The sequence below is a fragment of the Ylistrum balloti genome, unplaced genomic scaffold (genome assembly GCF_031769215.1).
Source record: "Ylistrum balloti isolate Yb309-2 unplaced genomic scaffold, AGI_CSIRO_Ybal_v1 Utg369990, whole genome shotgun sequence".
Lineage (NCBI taxonomy): Eukaryota > Metazoa > Mollusca > Bivalvia > Pectinida > Pectinidae > Ylistrum > Ylistrum balloti.
In genome coordinates this window covers 672,156-678,401 of record NW_026782073.1, presented here as the reverse complement: position 1 = coordinate 678,401, position 6,246 = coordinate 672,156, and positions in this window count along the sequence as shown.

Here is a 6,246-nt window from a genome sequence, read left to right as displayed (position 1 = left end):
ACATTTCTTAATTTGCAACCATTGATTGTATTTCTTCCAAGTTACAGCTCGAAATGCAACCCTTATTTACTTAGCTTAATTACTTTCCTTAGTTACAACCCCTAATTACATCATTTGGTTACACTTAATACGACCTGTCATTACAATATTTTACTAAAACCCTTAGTTACAACCCTCAATTACATCATTTAATAACACTTAATACGACCTGTCATTTCAATATTTTACTAAAACCCTTAGTTACAACCCTCAATTACATCATTTGATAACACTTAATACGACCTGTCATTTAAATATTTTACTAAAACCCTTAGTTACAACCCTTCAATACAATATTTTACTAAAACCCTTAGTTACAACCCTCAATTACATCATTTGATAACACTTAATACGACCTGTCATTTAAATATTTTACTAAAACCCTTAGTTACAACCCTCAATTACATCATTTAATAACACTTAATACGACCTGTCATTTCAATATTTTACTAAAACCCTTAGTTACAACCCTCAATTACATCATTTGATAACACTTAATACGACCTGTCATTTAAATATTTTACTAAAACCCTTAGTTACAACCCTCAATTACATCATTTGATAACACTTAATACGACCTGTCATTTCAACATTTTACTAAAACCCTTAGTTACAACCCTTCAATACAATATTGTACTAAAACCCTTGGTTACAACCTTCAATTACATCATTTGATAACACTTAATACGACCTGTTATTACAATACTTTACTAAAACCCTTAGTTACAACCCTTCAATACAATATTTTACTAAAACCCTTAGTTACAACCCTCAATTACATCATTTAATAACACTTAATACGACCTGTCATTTCAATATTTTACTAAAACCCTTAGTTACAACCCTTCATTACATCATTTGATAACACTTAATACGACCTGTCATTTCAATATTTTACTAAAACCCTTAGTTACAACCCTTCATTACATCATTTGATAACACTTAATACGACCTGTCATTTCAATATTTTACTACAACCCTTAGTTACAACCCTCAATTACATCATTTGATAACACTTAATACCTGTCATTTCAATATTTTACTAAAACCCTTAGTTACAACACTTCAATACAATATTTTACTAAAACCCTTAGTTACAACCCTCAATTACATCATTTGATAACACTTAATACGACCTGTCATTTCAATATTTTACTAAAACCCTTGGTTACAACCCTCAATTACATCATTTGATAACACTTCATACGACCTGTCATTTTAATATTTTACTAAAACCCTTAGTTACAACCCTTCATTACATCATTTGATAACACTTAATACGACCTGTCATTTCAATATTTTACTAAAACCCTTAGTTACAACCCTTCATTACATCATTTGATAACACTTAATACGACCTGTCATTTCAATATTTTACTAAAACCCTTAGTTACAACCCTCAATTACATCATTTGATAACACTTAATACGACCTGTCATTACAATATTTTACTAAAACCCTTAGTTACAACCCTTCAATACAATATTGTACTAAAACCCTTGGTTACAACCCTCAATTACATCATTTGATAACACTTAATACGACCTGTCATTACAATATTTTACTAAAACCCTTAGTTACAACCCTTCATTACATCATTTGATAACACTTAATACGACCTGTTATTACAATATTTTACTAAAACCCTTAGTTACAACTCTTGGTATTTATACACTTTGTCATTATAAACCAATCAAAATCACCCGCCCTGATATTTTTTGATTGTTTAAATGATTATGCCATGTCTATGTATTGGGTCCCACGGCCAATCCGACAGTAACTAATAGCAGACATCGAGGCGACATGAAATGCCACAAGACGAGAAGATGATATCGTTAGTGGACAGGGCGGACATGAGATTGTTTATCAACAGACCGCTTTTTCTTTATTTCGCGATGTATTTTTATTCACTTTTTTCTTACATATATAAAGAACTTTTCATATACATGTATTGTATATTAGATAAACTATGGAAAATGACGAAAATTAAGAAGAATGAAATATACGTCTTCTTGAATAAAAAAAAAAGCCCATTTGCACCAGTAGTAAGCATCAAAATAGGAATGAAGAGTTCCTCACAAAGGCCGATAAGATCTGTGACAAATTGTTTGAGACATTTGGGCGTTTTTGGCTACTAATCCTTGAATATGAAGTTTTTAAGTCACATACAAAAACAGCAAAAATATAGTATGTGTTGCTAATAGTAATAGATTTGACGCAAAACAAATATGCAACACAACTTACTTGGCATCTTGTTTCAAGCAAATATCAGTTTCCACATTCCACTAGTAAGTTGCCATTTTCAGTAAGACAGATATTCTACGAGCCTCATCAGGGGAAGTAACTTTATATTTGGTGTCCAAACTGAGCTGTCACTCTACGTTGTAATTATTTCCCCCATTTTCTAATCTAAAAAATGGCGACATATAATTATTGCAATTACTAAGAGAAAACAAACATATCTAATGCAGAAAACACACGCACACTTGGATACGCACGCACGCACACTTTGATACGCACGCACAATAGAATACGCACGCACACTTGGATACGCACGCACAATAGAATACGCACGCACACTTGGATACGCACGCACAATAGAATACGCACGGACACTGGGATGCGCATGCACAATAGAATACGCACGGACACTGGGATACGCACGCACATTCTACAGCTGCAGCTGTCCAAAACCGAGCTGTCACGTTGTGCTCGGCTTAGTTACTTTGTAAATGTAATTTAATTTTGTACACAATTTAAACTTTCAATTCTTTTCAACACCTTTTATTATTAAATATATTAGACGCACTCTCAATAGGGTAAAAACAGCACACTGAGTAAAAGCTCTTTTTACCTATCTGATGTGACATACACGTGTACGCGAGCAACTCAGTATATAAGATTGTTTAAACGTTTAATATTGATTTCAACGAAGAATAAAGCCATATCTTTATTACCAGTGGTATATTTGCAAGCTACTCATTTCACCACTAAATATAGTCACACTTCATTACTGTGATGACAGCGACACCCTGGAGAGGGAGGAGAATTTAGACGTCGAGTCGGACCTTTTGATACCATCTAGATGCCTTGTCTCGAGGAAACAGCTACATAGTTAACCCTACAATGTAATCTTAACGATTTGCCTTTCCTCACTTGGGTGGCTAAGTATTTTATGAAAAAAAGTTCATAAAATCGTTTTATTTAACAGTGAAGACGTAGGTGATAAATACCTGGGTGGTCCCTCTCTTTAGTGCTGTTCACGGCTCGTCACGGTCTACCCCGGACCGAGATGTGGCTGCCGTGACGTCACATTCTCCTCGGATGAATCAGTACACTAAGTACGGGGAAAACACATCCTTATCACGAGTTAGTCTCGTTATCTAATAAGGGTGAAAAAACAGGGGTAGGAGTTTTAAATAGTTTTATTTCAACGATTTTTCATTTGATCTAATACAAAACTAAACAAAACAAAAAACAAACAAAACAAAAAAAAACCTCACTTCATCATACTTTCTTACATCATCGTCGTCGTCGTCGTCGTCGTCGTCGTCGTCGTCATCATCATCATCATCATCATCATCATCATCATCATCATCATTCTCGCTTCTCCCAAAGTTGTCCATTCTTGATATCCTGTAGGTTACCATCGCTCTCCGTCTTTGTAGAGAGCAATAGTGAGAACACCCTCTGGAGTATCGAGGATGAAATTGTCTTCCTTCTTCAATTTGCTTTTTTGTGCTAAATATCATAATCCTGCTGTTTACCTCAACAACTTGGAAACATTTTTTTATTGTTATTATTTTAAATGTCGTCTCGGCGTGGTACTTATTTTTGTCTAAGTTATTAGTTAATTTGTCTTTGCTAAAAGACCCAATGATATAATTTAAAAATAAAGTATATCATGTACGTTCCTAATTAATATCATCTTCATTTACAAATGTACTAGCTTGTGCTGATCTGAAGGTTGCACAGGTGAAATAAGTGTCATAATTTTACTGAGTACAAAAAATTTAATATAGTCGGGTTGTTTCCGTGTTCATTTTCGAAGAATCGATCTGTAAATCATTGTAACGTCGTCGCTGATTGGATGATTTGATGCTGTAGATCATAAGTTCAAGACTAGGACAGGGCACAAGTGAAAATAATTCGTCAATATCTATGGTTTACTGATAAAACGTGGTATCTTTGTGACCTGTGACACGTCATTTCACCTGTATACACTCGTGAAGGAGACAAGATGGATGCTATCTGATGCTGGATAACATCGGGATGCTTGGTAAAAATAATTGTGTGTTTAGCATCAAAATTAAACAACAATATCCTGTTTCACAACATGCTGCAACTAAAATCGCCATTGTGTGTTATTGTATTGAAAAAAAAGCATCGTTTAAAATTGATTTGCCGTTCGAACCATAGATTGGAAATAACTGACTAGGGGTGTTGATGATTGACTTGATAAAGTAACCACTAATCCCCGGAATGTCTGAAGTCTTCCAAAGGACTGGTAATTTTACAACCTATGTCAATAGACAAAATCTCCGCTAGATTTCAAAGTCAATTACATTTTGATAAAGAAAAATAAAAACGAGCGATGACAAGACTTGATCACGCCAATGTCCCACGACTACAGCCAACGAAGACACCTTGCTTATGAATTGCATACCGTCCATAAACTTGTGCCGATCAAACAGACACAATAAGACACATATCTTTGATGTAATGGCGGTCGTCTCCACACCGGCCATATAACCACCACACAACCAGATATAATTTCACATAAAATATAGGTTTGCTGGCGTTGAATTAATCTAAATATTAGGTTGAGATTCTTATCTGGTCTGGTACAGGACAGTGGTCCTAGTGACGTCACGACAAGATTTCCGTACCTGAGGGCGGATTTGTTATTGCTGTCACTCCTTTCTACTTCCGATCAGGTCAAATTTCATTTATTTGTGCCGCATTTAAATATGACAGAAAAAAGAAACGAATAACAATATATTAAATAAAAAAATATTTTTAAAATGAATGAATGAATGAATGAATGAATGAATGAATGAATGACTATTTGTTAATATTTCGGAATAACAGCTATTATTTTTATCTATGTTCCTGTGTTGTATCAATTCAGTTTTAGTGAGGAGATATTTCAGAGTATTATAAACGTTGCTATTTCCGCAATTTAACACAATTCCGTCGGTCTTTCTCCTTTTTCTGAATTGTATCCTTTTGTCACGCAAGAATCGCTCGTGCAGACGAATAAACAAATAAACAAACAACAGAAATCCACTTTACTCTCCGCCGGATAACTTACTGACTGAAAGACGGTTTAAGGTATTTGTAAACAGAAAGCGCGCTTTTTATTTGTTCGATCAGTCATGTTTGTATTTTTCACCATATATGTATTTTTCTCGCCCTCCCGTGGATTCGAGTTGTCTGTGAGAGTCTTCTTCGCTTTGTTTAATTAACAGACAATGGACTCGTGTGAGTGGACAAAGATGGCGGTTACTTTGATGTCGATATATGTAACCGTTCCCAGGCAAGTGGAGCTGGCCTTGACCCCTGACCTCGGGGGTATAACGGCTCTTCCTGTTGACTTTTACACCTGAAGCTTTTAGAGGCGAATTTTCCTCAAGTTAGTTTGACATTGTCACTTCCATGGACCCATTATATGTATAATTTAACAACTATTCGAATTAGCACCCTAGTTTCTGAAGAGCCGATGAATTGTAGAATACTGTTTATTTTGGTAATGCGACTTGGCCTCAAAGTTTGAAATGGGTTGGAGAAGAAAGTGGTACACTTATAGTGTTAGATATATATATATATACATCATTGAATTATAATCAAATATATGATAATTGGTCACAAACTTTATTTGAAAGATTTGGGAGGGGGTGATTTTGATGACATGAAGTATACGTTGATAATTAGAATACCTTTGATTTTAGTCAATAGTCTAAATCCTGCCTATCTGTATACCTCAGTTCGAAATTTAAATGGGTTTTAGTGTATATCATTATGTAACTTAATATTTGATATTATGATTACGACTGGATGTAAATAATATGTGTGATATGTTGGTAAGTTTCTAATAACTTTATATTATACTTCACAAAGTACATTCTTCTTCACAGTATATTCTGTGATTGGGTATAACTTCATTTTCATCAGTTTTAGTAAAGTGTTTCAAAATTCCCATGACAA